Source organism: Dendrobates tinctorius, unplaced genomic scaffold (assembly GCF_039654945.1).
Source record: "Dendrobates tinctorius isolate UK_male_01 unplaced genomic scaffold, ASM3965494v1 ptg000374l, whole genome shotgun sequence".
NCBI classification, from domain to species: Eukaryota; Metazoa; Chordata; class Amphibia; order Anura; family Dendrobatidae; genus Dendrobates; species Dendrobates tinctorius.
The window spans coordinates 135,564-154,063 of NW_027362040.1; the positions used below are offsets into that span (position 1 = coordinate 135,564).

The 18,500-nt window shown below is 42.3% G+C and overlaps 1 protein-coding gene across 3 annotated transcripts in view; it reads right to left on the reverse strand.

The window, feature by feature from the left end:
• Window positions 1–16,912, reverse strand: part of LOC141075826 (occludin-like) — an 86,973-nt gene extending 70,061 nt beyond the window's left edge. The window contains exon 1 of one of the 3 annotated variants that reach the window (XM_073562969.1): window positions 16,693–16,912. The gene's annotated coding sequence lies outside the window, so the exon portion shown is untranslated. Of the gene's footprint in view, window positions 1–15,163; window positions 15,338–16,692 lie in introns of those variants that run through there. The other 2 variants (XM_073562967.1, XM_073562968.1) reach the window with 2 other exon arrangements.
• Between the last annotated feature and the right edge of the window lie 1,588 nt (window positions 16,913–18,500).

Genomic DNA, 18,500 nt, shown 5'->3' on the forward strand with positions numbered 1-18,500 from the left:
ACCTAAGATCTATAATTAAAACAGAGGTCAAGAACACTTTTAAATCTCTGTCCCAAGGGGGTAATGATAAAAAGCATAAAAAGTCTAATAGATGGTGCCCAGAATCTGAGGTTTCCAGTAGTTCAGAAGAGGAGGGTGAACAGTGGGACACAGGTTCATCTGATTCATCTTCATCGTCATCAGAGGAGAATATGGAGGGAAGCAAGGGGAAGAAATGGATAAACTTGTTAAAGCTGTTAGATCCATGATGGAGTAGGCAGACTCTCGTCCAGAAAAATCTGTACAAGACATAAAGTTCTGCAGGCTAGAGCAGAAAAAGCGTTGGTCATTCCTGCTTAATGAGAAAATCCAGTCACTGATTAAAAAAGAATGGAAAAAACAGAAAGAAAAAATCCCTCTGTCCCAGACCTGTGGAAAGTGTGGACCTGTGGGCTGCATCATGCCCTCCCTAGCCTGTACATCATCGCCCACTGTCACCTCTATCTGCATCCCCGGGATGCAGGCAGCGGTGAATGCATTGGTGGAGTAGGGGCCGCATTCCCCTTCTTCCATCAATCAATGAGTGAGACAGCTGACGCGATGATGTCATTTTATCGCATCAGCTGTGCACTGCGGAGTCAGTGCATCTGAGAGAGCAGAGGCAGAACGGGAGAGAGGTATGTGGTGGTTTTTGTTTTGCTTTTCAGATGTATGGGATGTTTGGTTGGACATGGGGAGACTATGGGTGTCTCATGCTGGACATGGCAAAGCTATGTGGTCTCATGCAGGATAATAGGAGGCTATGTGGTCTCATGATGGGCATAGGGAGGCTATGTGGGGTCTAATGCTGGACATGGGGAGGCTGTGTGGGTCTCATGCTGGACAAGAGGAGGCTATGGGGGTCACATTCTGGAAATGAGGATGCTATGGAGGTTTTATGATAGACAAGAGGAGGTTATGGGGGTCTCATGCTGGACATGGGGATGATATGGGGGTCTCATGCTGAACAAGAGGAAACAATGGGGGGTCTCATGCTGGACAAGATGAGGCTATGTAAGTCGCATGCTGCACATGAGAAGGCTATGGGGTCTCGAGCTGGACAAAAGGAGGCTATGGGATCTTAAGTTGGATATGGGGAGGCTATGTGGATCTCATGCTGAACAAGAAGAGGCTATGGAGTTTCATGCTGGACATGGGGAGGCTATGTGGGGTCTCATGCTAGACATCATGCTAGACATTGGTAGGCTATGTGAGGTCTCATTCTGGACATTGATAGACTATGTGGGGTCTCATGCTGGACATGGAGAAGCTATGTGGGGTCTCTTGCTGGATATGGAGAGGCTATGTGGGGTTTCCTGCTGACCATGGGGAGGCTATGTGGGTCTCCTGCTGATCATGGGGAGGCTATGTGGGCCTCCTGCAGGTCATGGGGAGGCTATGTGGGTATCCTTCTGATCATGGGGAGCCTATGTGGGGTCTCCTGCTGATCATGGGGAGGCTATGCAGTTCTTCTGCTCATCTTTGGGAGGCTATGTGGGTCTCATTCTGATCATGAGGAGGCTATGTGAGTCTCCTTCTGATCATGGAGAGGCTGTGTGGGGGCTCTTACTTTATATAGGGGTCTGTATTAGAGCTCTTACCTTATATAGGATGATGCTATACTTAATTCTGCTCAATATTAAGTGATACAATTAATATTAATATAAAATTATTATAATTAATATGTTAATATTAATACTGAGCAGAATTAATTTCATCCTATTAGTTCGGCCCTCCACAACAGTTATGGTCTCTCAAGTGGCCCCTTGGGAAAATTAATTACCCACCCCTGCTCTATCTCATCCGTCAAGATGTGTTAGATTCCATTTCTTTAATGCGAGCGGCATTTGCATTCCTTGAGGATGCTTCTGCTGATTCGGTTAGATTAGCGGCCAGATCGGCAGCCTTCTCTAACCTGGCCTGTAGAGCCTTCTGGCTTAAATGTTGGCCTGGGGATCTTCAAACACAGACTAAATTATGCTCCATTCCCTGTGAGGGCGAATTTTTGTTCGGACCAACATTGTATGACATCCTTGAAAAGGCAGGTGACAGCAAACAGGCATTCCACAACTTCTATATCCCCTCAACTAAAAAGCATTTTCGGAGCAGGAAATTTATTCGCAGGAGACCCCACAGAGATCAGGACAAGAGGGAGGATAGAAAGACGCTGTTCCAGAGTAGGAAGGCTATCACCGCCAAAGCTTAGGGAAAACTTGGAAGAAATTTCTCTCCACTTCAGGGACCAAGGTGCAGTTACCAGTTACAGCCATCCTAGAGTTCCTGCAGAAGAGGTTAGAAAAATGCCTTTCCACTAGCACCTTAAAGGTCCAAGATTCTGCGGTAGGAGTCCAGTATAATTACGATTTAGCAGGTAATCGGTGGGTCTCCAGATTTATTAGGGTATCTGCTAGGCCCATTGTTAGCCAGAAATTGCCTCCATGGGACCTGAATTTGGTCTTGTCGGCCTTATCCAACTCTCCATTTGAGTTTTTAGATTCCATATCCCTTAAAATCCTATCGCTTAAAACGTCTTTACTAGTGGCATTAACTCACTTCTGCCATTAGACATACTATTCCATCCATGTGACCTGGGACTTAATTCCCATGGATGGAATATTACATTATATGCGATCAGCTCCCGGCACTTTAACCCCTGGAACATGTGATCAAACATGATCGCAGCGTTCCGGAGCAGGCAGAGGAGCTAACAGCCCCTCTGCCTTTGTATCGGAGACCCCACAGCATGATGCAGGGTCCCGACCGCTGCCATGGAGACCCGATGTTGTTACGATGACATACGGGTCTCCATTGCTGAAAGACTTAGGCCTCTTTCACACATCAGGTTTTCGCCGTCAGGCGTGATCCGGCGCTTTTGACAGAAACCGGATCCGGCGAAATGCAATGCCGGATCCGGTTTCCCCCCCATTGACTTGCATTTGCGCCGGATCGCGCCGGATGGCCATGCGTTTCATCCGGTTTTCGCCGGATCCGGCAATGTGTCGCGATCCGGCGTCTGGAAAAAACGGCTACTGTAACGTTTTTTGTCTCCGGCGAAAAAGCCGGACCCGCCGGATCCGGCGCGTCCGGCTTTTTCACACAATGAAAGCCTATGAGCGCCGCAATGCGCCTGATCCGGCGAAAGCCGGATCCGGTGGCCGGATCCGGTTTTTTTGGTCTGAGCATGCTCAGTAGCCCACAAGACATATATAAAAGCAAGACAGTGGGACCCACAGCCACACCCAACATGCCACCCAAGAAAGCAACCAAGCGCAGCAGGAGAAGGCAGGAGACCACTGCAGCACCATCAGCACCACCACCACCCCAAATGGAGCAGCAAATGGAACATGCTGAGGAGGGGAGTCCAGCAGCAGATGAGAGACGGTAATTATCAAATCCCCCATTCCTCCAAACTAGGGCCATGGAATATCAAGATATTCATTGGCCCTTTGTTTCTCTTTATTCAACAGCCGCCCAAGAGATGCAGCAGCAGCAGCAGCAGAAATGGCATCACTGGCAGCAGCAACAGCAGCAGCAATACCCACAGCCATGGAGTCTGGCCATCAACAGGACAGCACATCTTCTTCTGGGAGCCCTCCCTCGCATCGTCAGCGTTTGACGGTAAGTTTTTATTTCCAAAATCCATCATCTCTGTAATATATGTCTATTCATTGCCTTTTATTTCAAAACAGGAATCACAAGATGAAGAGGAGCTCCCAGAAGAAGAAGGAAGGGGTGGACAGACACCTGGAGTGGGCTCACAATTGGTAAGTTTTTTGCATCAAACGCAGAAACACAACATCACACTACACACAACACATAGAAAACAATGTTCTGCAGACCACACACAGCAAACAAATGCCTACATCCAAAGACATAACATTTTTTGTTTTCTTCTCTAGTCTTCCCAATCTGGTGCTCGGCCAAGAGGTCCTCGCAGTGCCTCCCAGGGTCGTCGGCGACAGCAACGCGGCGGTCACCAGCGTGTAAGTATAAATATTTTTGCTTCGTTTTTTTGCACTTTTTATTTCATTTCTTTTGTGGAGGCTAATTATGTTATTTTTGTCTTTTTCTTTAACAGCCTTCACAGCGTGCTCCCGACTCTGACGGTGAGGATGGAGGACTCGATGTGGACCACCTCATCGATCTCGTCAGAGAAAGGGAGCCGCTCTGGAATATGGCTGACCGCCGCCACGCTGACCTTATCGTTACCCGACGACTCTGGGAGGAAATCTGTTCGCTCCTTGTGGGCCGCTGGGAGGACCTCGATGTTCGGGCCCAGATTAAAGAGCGTAAGTATATACAGTACCGGTTGCTTGATGTAAACCAGTGTTTCCCGAACTCCAGTCCTCGTGGTCCCCACGGATCATGTGTTCAGGATTTCTATTTACTATGGAAATCCTGAAAACATGACCCCTGGGGACCATGAGGACTGGAGTTTGTGAAACACTGATGTTGTATACTAACCACTCCTTTCTTGTTTCAGGGAACAGAATTGTGAATCGGTGGCGGTCTGTGAGGGATCGTTTCAAGAAGGAGTTCAATAAAGAGATGCGGGCCCCGAGTGGATCTGGAGGACGCAGGAGCAAGTACAAGTACGCACAAGCCCTGTCGTTCCTCCGGGAAACAATGGTCACTAGAAGGTAAATATTACACACCACATGTGAAAAAAAATGTTAGATGTAACTTTTTTTTTTCAGCCAGGGCCATACCATGTCAGTATTTTAATTGTTTTTTTTTCTCTTTATTCCACAGCACGGTGAGCAGCACTCGGGAGCCTGCACGATTGGACCCTTCTGAGGCGATCCCTGAGGAGACCGGCACCGAGGGACACTTCGACCGCCCCGGTACATCTGCACCTTCCCAGCCTTCCCACACATTCGACCCATCTGTCCCATCCACCAGCACAGGAGCATCGTGGCCGCCTACATTACATGAAGCTGCTGGTGAGGAGATCGCTTTCCCTTTACCCCACCCTTCTGCCCCTGCCACCTCTAGTACACCTGCGGGTACTGGGCGACAGCGGCAGAGGGGTCAGGAAAAGAGTTATGCGCAAGAGTTCTTGCATCTGAATGCATCTTTCCAGAACTGTCTAAAAGTCTTGTCAGAGCAAATCTCCGCAGGCTTTCAGCAGATCAACTCCAGCATTCTGGAGGTGAAGACACTTCTGCAAACCATTCATTCAGAAGCAAGATCTTCGCCAAACCACACCTTTTTCAGGTCTGTTGTGGAGCGCATGGCAACACTATCTCCTACCCAGCAGATGCATGTAATGCATTCGTGCCACGGTGCTCTACAGCAGGTTACCTCCCAACCTCCACCTCCCACCACTGTAGTTCCTCCACCTGCACCCCCTCCAGCCACTTTCCATCCTCCCCCTCCTATTACATCTGCACCCCCTCCAGCCACTTTCCATCCTCCCCCTCCTATTACATCTGCACCCCCTCCAGCCACTTTCCATCCTCCCCCTCATATTACATACCAGCAACCTCACCAGTACCAGCAACCTCCCCAGTACCAGACATCTCCCCACTTCCAGCAACCTGCCCCGTACCAAACTCCTTCCCCGTACCAAACTCCTTCCCCGTACCAAACTCCTTCCCCATACAACTTTCCATCAACATCATCTGCTCCTACAGTCCCTGCCCAACCCTCCACTCCACCGCCCACCACCTCTTCTGCCTCCCATTCTGTAGCTTTTTCCACACCTTCACCTCTAACTGTTCCTTCCCCACCACGATCCCAGTCCTCTCTCCACACACCCAGTGTCGAAGTGTCCCGCAGCCCCTCCAGCAGTATTTCCACCCCACACTACACAGATTTGTAATGTGTGTTTTTTAATAAAAATGCCCATTGGGTTTAAAACCTTTATTAAAAAAGTTTTTTGCACTTTAAAAACATTTTACAAAAAAAAAAAATTTAAATAAAAGTTAAATTATCGTTTCACAATGGTTGTCTGTCATTTCTTTCTGCGGCGAACTATGTTTAAAAAAAAGGTTAAATACAGGGTATTTCAAAGGTAAAAAGGTATTCAAAACCAGGTATATAACTGTGGGTAAATTTTAGCTTTTTGCCACAGTTGTGTTCCTGGTTGTGTTTGAAGCAAAGTATTTCACCTAAAAAGTTGTGTTTATTGTTGGTGATTTCCTAACAATGTACACAACTTTTGTTAAAAGGTGAAATACTTTGCATAAAACACAACCAGGTACACACCTGTGGCCTAAAGCTAAAAATAGTAAGACCATGACAAGATAGCCAACTTTGGTTGGCAAAGGTATATACTGTTGGTCCAGAAGGTACACAAGTTTGGTTAGGGCACAAATCTTTCACACTCTGTCATCCTGCCAGTGTACTCTGCCTTGAGGTGACATAAAGTATAGTGCAAAATTGTCCCTGAAACCGTCACAGAACTTCTAGTGGTAATATTTCCAATGACAACATCCATCTTCGCCAGTAACTTGCTCTTCTCTCCAACCTGCACTTTCTCCTCTACAACCTGTCAAAGAAGGGCTGTAGGAACATGCTATATCTAGTTTTCCAGTAGCCAATCCCGTTCGGAAGGCCACAAGGGTCAATTTTAAAAACCGGATCCGGCGTAATCCGTCGAAAAACGGATAGAAAAACGGATGAACCAGATGAGACGGATCCGGTTTTGTCTGTCAAGAACAAGACGGATCCAGCAGAAAACCGGATCCGGCACATCAGGTTTTACAAAACATTTGCCGGATCCGGCAATCCGGCACGACGCCGGATCGCGCCTGACGCCGAAAACCTGATGTGTGAAAGTAGCCTTACTGTCATGCGCAGTGATGACCAGGAAGTCTCTCAGGTCAGTGTGCAACTCCGTGCAGCGCTGACAGCTTCTATAGCATGCAGATCTGCATGGTGTGGTTTGCAAGTTAATGGCCAGGCCAATTTTTTACAATTCTGACCACTGTCACTTTATGAGGTAACAACTCTGGAAAGCTTCTATGGATCCCAGTGATTCTGACATTATTTTCTTGTGACATATTGTACTTCATGATAGTGGAAAAATTTCTTGATATGACTTGCATTTAATTGTGAAAAAAAATGAAAACTTGGCGAAAATTTCACAATTTTCCAACTTTGAATTTTCATGCTCTTAAATCACAGAGCTAGGTCACACAAAATACTTAATAAGTAACATTTCCCACATGTCTACTTTACATCAGCACAATTCTGGAACCAAAATTTTTTTTTGTTAGGAAGTTATAAGGGTTAAAAGTTGACCAGCGATTTCTCATTTTTGCAACACCATTTTTTTTAGGGACGACATCACATTTGAAGTCACTTTGAGGGGCCTATATGATAGAAAATACCCAAAAGTGACACTATTCTAAAAACTGCACCCCTCAAGGTGCTCAAAACCTCATTCAAGAAGTTTATTAACCCTTCAGGTGCTTCACAGGAATTTTTTGAATGTTTAAAAAAAATGAACATTTAAATTTTTTTTCACAAAAAAAATTACTTCAGGTCCAATTTTTTTTATTTTACGAAGGGTAACAGGAGAAATTAGACTGCAAAAGTTATTGTGCAATTTGTCCTGAGTACGCTGATACCTGATATGTGGGTAGGAACCACTGTTTCGGCGCATGGCAGAGCTCGAAAGGGACTTTTTCAATGCAAAATTGGCTGGAATTGAGATCGGGAGCCATGTCACGTTTGGTGAGCCCCTGCTGTGCCTAAACAGTGGAAACCCCCCACAAGTGACCCCAGTTTGGAAATTAGACCCTCAAGGAACTTATCTAGAAGTGTGGTGAGAACTTTGAACCCCCAGGGGCTTCACAGAAGTTTATAAAGTACAGCTGTACAATTAAAAAATCATATTTTTTCCATAAAAATGATCTTTTCACCCCCAATTTTTATTTTCCCAAGGGAGACAGGACCCCAAAAGTTATTGTGCAATTTGTCCTGAGTACGCTGATACCCCATATGTGGGGGTAAACCACTATTTGGGCGCATGGCAGAGCTCAGAAGGGAAGCAGCGCCATTTTACTTTTTTGGCTGGAATTGAGATCGAACGCCATGTTGCGTTTGGAGAGCCCCTGATGTGCCCAAACAGTGGAAACCCCCAATTTTGACTCCAACCCTAACCCCAACACACCCCTAACCCTAATCTCAGCCCTAGACCTAACCCTAGCCCTAATGGGAAAATGGAAATAAATAATTTTATTTTTATTTTATTATTTTTCCCTATCTAAGGGGGTGATAACGGGGGGTTTGATTTACTATTTATGGCTGGTTTTTATGTTTGGCAGCTGTCGCACGCTAAAATACGCTTTTTATTGTAAAAATAGTTTTGCATCACCACATTTTGAGAGCTATAATTTTTCCATATTTTGACCCACAGAGTCATGTGAGGTCTTATTTTTTGCAGGACGAGTTGACGTTTTTATTGGTACTATTTTCAGGCATGTGACTTTTTTTTATCACTTTTTATTCCGATTTTTGGGATGCAGAATGAACAAAAACCACCATTTCATGAATTTCTTTTGGGGGGTGCATTTACACCGTTCCGCGTGCGGTAAAATTGATAAGGCGGTTTTAGTCTTCGGGTCCGTACGATTACAGCGATACCTCATTTATATTTTTTTTATGTTTTGGCGCTTTTATACAATAAAAAGTTTTTTATATAAAAAATAATTATTTTTGCATCGCTTTATTCTGTGAGCTATAACTTTTTTATTTTTTCGTTGATAATGCTGTATGGTGACTCGTTTTTTGTGGGACAAGATGACGTTTTCAGTAGTACCATGGTTATTTATATGAGTCTTTTTGATCGCGCGTTACTGCACTTTTTATTTGGCGGTATGATGATAAAGCATTGCTTTTTGCTTTGTTTTTTTTTTTAAGGGGTTCACTAAAGGGATTCACTAGTGGGATAGTTTTATAGGGTGGGTCCAGCGTCGGACTGGCCCACCGGTGGGCCCTGGCATCTGGTGGGCCCTGGCACCTGCTGGCATACAGGGCCAGCAGTTGTCTAGGGCCCCCGCTGTTCCAGGGGCCCCCAGCCAGTGGTGTGTTGCACACCATGCAGCTGCTATGGGGGCCCCTGCCAGCGGAGCAGCAGCGGGTGTCAGGAGGCAGGAGCCCCTGTCCCCGCTGCTAAAGAGAAATGAATATTCACTGCGAAGCAGTGAATATCATTTCAGGTCTCCACCCCCAGAGGCCCCGCCCCCAGCCCAGTAAGCCGCTCTGCATCAGGGCCGGCGCCGCCCTCAGTCCTCTCTGCTCCTGGCTCACAGCCAGTGCGCGATGACGTCACTACATCGCGCACCCGCTGTGTGTCTGGCAGAGGGGGCAGCTCCTGACACTGAAGCCGGGATCAGCGTGGGAGCGAGGAGGAGAGGTGAGTATTGTGTTTTGTTTTGTTTTTTTATATATATCTCTCGCTCTCTCTATCTGTATCTATCTATCTATCTATCTATCTATCTATCTATCTATATATCTCTCTTATATCTATCTATCTTTCTATCTCTATCTATTATCTATATCTATCTCTATATCTATCTCTATCTATTATCTATATCTATCTATTTCTATATCTATCTCTATCTATCGCTCTATCTTTATATCTATCTTTCTATCTCTACATCTATCTCTATATCTTTCTATATATATCTCTATATCCATCTATTATGTCTATCTATCTATCTCTATATCTATCTATTATGTCTATCTATCTATCTCTATATCTATCTATCTTACTCTATCTATCTCTATATCTATTATCTCTATATTTATTATCTATCTAGCTACCATCTATATCTATCTATCTTTATCTATATATATCTCTATCTAATATCTATATCTATCTCTATACCTATCTATCTATTTATCTATCCGTTATCTATCTCTATATCTTTTCTCTGTATCTATCTATCTCTATATCTATATCTCTCGCTATCTATCGCTCTATCTCTATATCTATCTCTATATCTATATATCTATCTCTATCTATCCCTATATCTATCTCTATATCTATATCTATTTCTCTCTATATCTATCTCTATATCTCTCTCTGTATATCTATCTATCGCTCTATCTCTATATCTATCTTTCTATCTCTATATCTATATATCTATCTTTCTCTATCTATTTATCTCTATATCTTTTCTCTGTATCTATCTCTCTCTATATCTATATCTATCTATCTCTATATATATATCTATTATCTCTATATCTATATCTATTTCTCTCTATATCTCTCTCTATATCTATCTATTTATTTATCTCTATCTCTATATCTATCTCTCTGTTTTTCTATCTATCTTTCTATCTCTATATCTATCTATCTTTCTCTATCTCTATCTATCGCTCTATCTCTATATCTATCTTTCTATCTCTATATCTATCTTTCTATCTATCTCTATATCTATCTATATCTATATCTATCTATTATGTCTATCTATCTAGCTATCTCTATTATCTATATCTACCTATCTCTATATCTTTCTATCTATCTGTTATCTCTATATTTATTATCTATCTTTATCTATCTATCTCTATCTATTATCTATATCTATCTCTCTATCTATTTATCGATCTCTGTATCTATCTCTCTCTATATCTATCTCTCTCTATCTACCGCTCTCTATCTATCTTTATATCTATATCTATCTATCTCTATATCTATTATCTCTATATCTATCTACCTACTGTATCTCTATATCTTTCTCTATATCTATATCTGTTTCTCTCTATATCTATCTCTATATCTCTCTCTCTATAGCTATCTATATATTATCTCTATATCTATCTATCTATCTCTATATCTATCTATCTATCTATCTATCTATCTATCTCTATATCTATCTGTTATCTCTATATCCATATCTATCTATCTCTATATCTATCTTTCTATCTAACACTATATCTCTATATCTATCTCTATATCTCATTATCTATCTATCTCTATCTCTCTTTATCTATCTATCTATTGATCTATCCATCTATCTCTATATCTATCTATTATATCTATCATCTATATCTATCTATCCATCTATCTATCTAGCTATCTCTATCTATCTCTATATCTCTCTCTATATCTATCTATCTTTCTAACTCTATATCTATCTATCTCTATACATATCTCTATATCTAGCTATTATCTCTATATCTATCTCTCTATATCTATCTGTCTCTATATCTATCTCTATATCTATCTATCTATCTATCTCTATATCTATCTCTATATATATCTCTATATCTATTTTTATTTATAGCCATCTATATATATTTATCTCTATATCTATCTATATATGTCTATATTATTATTATATCTGTATATCTCTATCTATTATCTATCTCTATCTATTATCTATCTCTATCTATATATCTATCTATCTCTATATCTTTCTATCTATAGCTATCTATCTCTATATCTATCTATCCATTATCTATTTTCTATCTATCTCTATATCTATCTACCTATCGATCTATCTATCTATATTTCTTTCTATATCTAGCTTTATATCTATCTCTATCTATCTCTATCTATCTCTATCTATCTATCTCTATGAATCTTTCTATCTATATCTATCCATTATCTACTTTCTATCCATTATCTACTATCTATCTCTATATCTATTTCTACATCTATCTTTCTATCTATATCTATCTAACTCTATATCTATATATCTATATAGCAGTATTCCCTATGAGGGGGGCAGTATTATTCCCTATGAGGGGGTGCATTATTCCCTATGGGGGGGCAGTATTATACCCTATGAGGGGGTGCATTATACCCTATGAGGGGGTGCATTATACCCTATGAGGGGGCAGTATTATACCCTATGAGGGGGGCAGTATTATACCCTATGAGGGGGGCAGTATTATACCCTATGAGGGGGTGCATTATACCCTATGAGGGGGGCAGTATTATACCCTATGAGGGGGGCAGTATTATACCCTATGAGGGGGTGCATTATTCCCTATGAGGGGGGCAGTATTATACCCTATGAGGGGGTGCATTATTCCCTATGAGGGGGGCAGTATTATACCCTATGAGGGGGGCAGTATTATACCCTATGAGGGGGTGCATTATACCCTATGAGGGGGTGCATTATACCCTATGAGGGGGGCAGTATTATACCCTATGAGGGGGGCAGTATTATACCCTATGAGGGGGCAGTATTATACCCTATGAGGGGGTGCATTATACCCTATGAGGGGGGCAGTATTATATTCTATGAGATAGCTGCATTATATTCTATGAGATGGCTGCATTATATTCTATGAGATGGCTGCATTATATTCTATGAGGGGTCTACATTATATTCTATGAGGGGGCTGCTTTATATTCTATGAGGGGGCTACCCCAACTCCTGCTACATAATTAAGACATGTACAAACTTATATTATAGATATAATAGATTATTATAGATATTAGCGTGTTTTACCGCACAATTGGTGGTCTGGTATTTAACTCTATGCAGCTACATAGTGGGCCCCAAGAATGATTTTCTCTGGTGGGCCCAAGGTGTTCCAGTCCGACGCTGGGTGGGTCGTTACGGACGCGGCGATACTAAATATGTGTACTTTTATTGTTTTTTTATTTAGAAAAAAAGAATTAGGGGATTTTTTTTTTTATTTATTTTATTTTTTTAAATTATTTTTACACGTTTTTTTTTTTTACTTTGTTATATTGTCCCAGGGGGGACATTACCGTCTTTTGTCAGATCGCTGACAGACCCTGCTTCAGGCTTCCTCCTGCCTGCTCTCAGCAGGCAGTGAGGAAGACGCCTCCCTGCAGGACCCCGAAGGCCCCCGCAGCCATATTGGATCCGGGGGCCTGCAGGGAGGAGGACTCTCAGAGCGATGCAGCACATCGCTTCGCTCTGGGGGTCGCAGGGAAGCATGGAGGGAGCCCCCTCCCTGCGCGCTTCTCTCCTATGCCCCTGGTACACTGCGATTATGTTTGATCACAGTGTGCCAGGGGTTAATGTGCCGGGGCGGTCCGTGACCGCCCCTGACATATAGTGCCGGGTGTCAGCTGTGATAATCAGCTGACACCCGGCCACGATCAGCTGCGCTCCCCCCGTGAGTGCCGCTGATCGCGTGTGATGTAATATTCCGCCCTTGGGACTTAGGTCCCAGGTCACATGGACGGAATATTATGTCCAATGTAGGAAAGGGGTTAATGTGTGACAACTGCCAAACATAAAAACCCACTATAAATAGTAAATCAAACTCCCCTTTATCACCCCCTTAGTTAGGGAAAAATAATAAAATAAAAAAAATGTATTTATTTCCATTTTCTCATTAGGGTTAGGGCTAGGGTTAGGGTTAGGGATAAAGTTAGGGTTGGGGCTAAGGTTAGGGTTAGGGTTGGGGCTACAGTTAGGGTTAGGTTTGGGATTAGGGTTAGGGTTGGGATTAGGGTTATGGTTAGGGTTGGGATTAGGGTTAGAGGTGTGTTGGGGTTACGGTTGGAGTTAGAATTGGGGGGTTTCCACTGTTTAGACACATCAGGGGCTCTCCAAATGCGACATAGCCTCTGATCTCAATTCCAGCCAATTTTGCATTGAAAAGTCAAATGGCGCTCCTTCCCTTCCGAACTCTGCCATGCACCCAAACAGTGATTTACCCCCACATATGGGGAGTTAGCATGCTCAAGACAAATTGCACAACAACTTTTAGTGTCCAGTTTCTCCTGTTACCCTTGGGTAAATAAAAAATTGGGGTCAAAAAGATCATTTTTGTGAAAAAAAATATGATTTTTTATTTTTACAGCTCTACATTATAAACTTCTGTGAAGCACTTGGGGGTTCAAAGTGCTCACCACACATCTAGATAAGTTCCTTATGGGGTCTAGTTTCCAAAATGGTGTCATTTGTGGGGGCTTCCACTATTTAGGCACATCAGGGGCTCTCCAAGCACGACATGGTGCTCCTTCCCTTCCGAGCTCTGCCATGCACCCAAACAGTGGTTTACCTGTTTACCTGCATATATGGGGTATCAGCATACTCAGGACAAATTGTACAACAATGTTTTGAGGTCCAATTTCTCCTGTTACCCTTGGTAAAATTAAAAAAATTGGATCTGAAGTAAATTTTTTGTGAAAAAAAAGTTAAATGTTCATTTTTTTAAAATATTACAAAAATTCCTGTGAAGCACCTGAAGGGTTAATAAACTTCTTGAATGTGGTTTTGAGCACCTCAAGGGGTGCAATTTTTAGAATGTTGTCACTTTTGGGTATTTTCTATCATATAGGCCCCTCAAAGTGACTTCAAATGTGATATCGCCCCTAAAAAAAATAATGGTGTTGCAAAAATGAGAAATCGCTGGTTAACTTTTAACCCCTGTAAATTCCTAACAAAAAAAATTTTGGTTCCACAATTGTGCTGATGTAAAGTAGACATGTGGGAAATGTTACTTATTAAGTATTTTGCGTGACCTAGCTCTGTGATTTAAGAGCATGAAAATTGAAAGTTGGAAAATTGCGAAATTTTCACCAAATTTTCATTTTTTTCACAATTAAATGCAAGTCATATCAAGAAATTTTGCCACTATCATGAAGTACAATATGTCACAAGAAAATAATGTCAGAATCACTGGGATCCATGGAAGCGTTCCAGAGTTATTACCTCATAAAGTGACAGTGGTCAGAATTGTAAAAAATTGGCCTGGCCATTAACATGCAAACCACCCTTGGGGGTAATGGGGTTAATACTGGCCCGCAGGATTAGCAACATTCAAGCCCTGTCTGCAGGGTTTTCCTTTGCTCAAATTCTAGAGGATTCAGTCTATCTGACTAAGGTTGCGTAATACTTTCATAGATCCAGGAAGTAATCCTCCCATCCTTTTGTTCCAACCCCAAAAATACCATGGAAGGGAAACTTCATATATTAGACGTACAAAGGTGTCTAGTTCAGTACATAACAGCACTGAGAATTGTAGGAAGGATAGATCTCTATTTATTTGTTTTGTGGGACCAAGAAAGGGGCTCAAGGCCTCAAAAGGCACATTAGCAATATGGATTAGGGAGGACATTTCTCTAGCCAACCTAGTGGGCGGAGAAATGAGATGTTTCCATAAAGCAAATCTGTAAGGCTGCGATATAGTCATCTCCCTCTACTTTCTACAAACACTATCGGTTGGATCTGGCCCCTTCCACTAAACTCACCTTTGGGAGAACTGTTCTGCAGGCTGTGGTCCCTCCCTGAACCCTAATTCTTTGCAATTATCTCCGTGGTGCTGTCATGGAGAGAGAAAAACGTAGTTACTTACCGATAACCGGCAGCACCCTTATATTCCCTCTAATTAAGTGTGGGTGAACATATTTTTTTTTGGTTTATGTGTAGATCATAGGGTGTTTTATAAGCATTATGATTACGATGCTCGTTTGTTGTAATAAGCTTGGAGGTCCTCATCTGCTCTGTAAACCAACCGATGCGAAGGATAGGTACCGCCCTTTTATTCTGTAGGTTCCCTGTCCTTGAAGAGCAGATCCCCTCTCTCCATGGTGCTGTCATGGGCTCCAAGAAATCCCGTTACCAGTAAGTAACTATGTCTTTTTTGGCTAGTAATGACTACAAATCTTTACAACTCACCTGATCACTGTTTATAAAACTCCTATCCCAATATATATCTCTATGTGCAGGGCACTACAGTAGCATAGATTTCCATGGTTATGACCACTCATATATTAACGGTTAACTAGCTGTTAGTGGTCGTAACCATGGATACCTAAGTTACTGTAATGCCCTGCTCATTGGGTAAGCAACATAGAGACTCAGAAAAAACTATACTACATTTCTAATTTTAGGTATCCGCTAATATTATTGTTATTACACCTACTACATATTGGGCTAGGATCTTGGGGATGAGGATACACCTTTAATGCAAATTGTCACTATAAAAAGTCCAGCAGCAAACTTTGTGAATACCAACATTTTTGTTGATCTCAAAACTTTTGGCCGCAACTGCATGAGTCAAAATTAAGCAAGTAGAAATGAATTGCTTGAAATGAGAAAGGAGTACTTTTTCAAAATAAAATATTGTACATAAAATACATTTTAGTTTAGAAAATTGCCATCTTTATGTCCTAATGTTCTTTATATTTAGAGAGTTGTTACACTCAGATGTAAACCAGTAAAGAATTAGGTTTTTGTGACATTGCATTGTACGTAATATAGTCATTTAAACTTCCATGGTTGTATACATAAGGTTACACTAAATTGCATTATGCCCGAGACTCCCCACCATGTATATAACATATTCTTACATTTTTGGTACAAGGAGCTTAACATTATATTGTAATATTTTATTGGATTTTTTTTTAATCATCACTTGCCTAAAACAAGGAGAAACACAACACAAGATAGAGATGCGGCAAGTTATAGCTAGGATGGAAGCTGATGGATTCTGAAGATATGTGATATGCCTTCTTGTACTGTCCTTTTGACAAAATACGGTATGTGTCAAGTCAGCACAATGAAATGTGCATATTGTACGTGGTGAAATATATAGCTGTACAATGATTCCTCTTACTTTCAGAATGACCTTATTAAATACATGGTTCTCCTTTCACCTCTCCCTTCCCCCACCGGCTAATGTTCTTATTCATCAGACCGTGTGGCCCTCTCTCATTACACATCTCAGTATCTGTCACTTTTCCTTACATTCCCTATGTGTAAATGTGTATTTACTTACCTGTTCCAACTTCTATAGTCTCCAGTTCTTGTGGCCTTAATACATGACTTCACGCTCTTTGTTCCCACGTGTTACGAAACTTCTCACATCATTTCTAGGATCCCATTTCGTATCTCACAAGGTGCCTGGCTTCTGTAGGTTTTCTCTATCTATCCCCTTGCTCTCACTAGTTTGTTGTGTCCCTGAGTCTTGATAATGGCGTTCTGGGATTAATGATTAGAATCCAGCTCTGCCCACATTCACACTGTGAAATCCTCCCCTCAGGCCTGGTCAGCACTTGGAGAACTTATCATTCCCAGAGAACAAGTGCATGGGGAAGGTCTGGCACTAGTTCCTGTACCTTTAACCTGTTACTTTCCTGCTACAGGCAGTAGCATAACTTCTAGGGGTACCTGCCTTTTCTTACACAAACAGCATATAAAAAAGAAACTAGCTGCAGACATTAGGAGCTTACAGGCATGAAATATTCAATGGGTAATTATAACTTATTCTAAGAAAATGTACTTCCATTACAGCCACAAAATTATCCAGGGCTAGAATCGACCTTAAGGCTAGAGCTATAAGGCGATGTTGACAGCGGTCACCCAACCGAAGTTCACTCGGTGCCATCGTTACACTGCAGTGCTATAGTGAATGGTGCTGCAGTGCAACTCTGAGGGTACTGTAAAAAATAAGTTGCAAAAAATCCATTAAGGTTGGACTTCTAGCGACTTGCTTGTTGCAGTCTTAGTACCCTTGGTGTGGCAATGCGACCCCATTCATTTGTATTGCATTGCAATGTAACATTAATAATAATAATAATAATAATAATCTTTATTTATATAGCGCCAACATATTCCGCAGCGCTTTACAGCTTAACAGTTTCAAAACACAAGTCATAAGTAACAACGTTAACAATACAATAATTAAAGCAAAATAAGACGAAATAAGACGACCCTGCTCGTGAGAGCTTACAATCTACAATGAGGTGAGGGAGATACAAAGTACAGGTGTGTATTTACAATGGTATATTTACAATGAAGGTCCAGCCATCTTGAGGGAGTGAAGGATGGATGGAGATAGTGAATGGGCTACACACGCACACTTACACATAGAATGACTTTGATTAGTGAACGTGATAGGCCGCTCTGAACAAATGTGTTTTGAGGGAGCGCCTAAAACTGCAAATTGTGGATAGTCCTAATTTCTTGGGGTAGAGCATTCCAGAGGATAGGAGCCGCACGGGAGAAGTCTTGGAGTCGGGAGTGGGAGGTACGGATTAGTGCAGAGGTTAGTCGAAAGTCATTTGCAGAGCGCAGCGATCGGCTAGGCCAATAGACAGAAATGAGGGAGGAGATATAGGGGGGTGCCACACCGTGGAGAGCTTTGTGGGTGAGAACAAGTACTTTGAATTGGATCCTATAATGAATGGGCAGCCAGTGTAATGACTGACGAAGAGCCGACCCGTCCGAGTACCGATTAGCCAGATGGACGACCCTGGCTGCTGCATTAAGTATGGACTGGAGAGGGGATAGTCGAGTGATGGGGAGGCCAATTAATAGAGCGTTGCAGTAATCCAGGCGGGAGTGGATCAATGCTACAGTGAGGGTTTTTGTTGTTTCCATGGTGAGAAAAGGGCGGATTCTAGAGATGTTCTTTAGGTGTAAGCGGCAAGAGCGGGCAAGAGATTGTATATGGGATGTGAAGGAGAGATTGGTGTCAAACATAACACCCAGACAGCGCGCCCGCTGCCGGGGTGTTATTGTGGTACCACCCACGGAGAGGGAAATGTCAGATTTAGTGAGGTTAGTAGACGGCGGGAGCAGAAG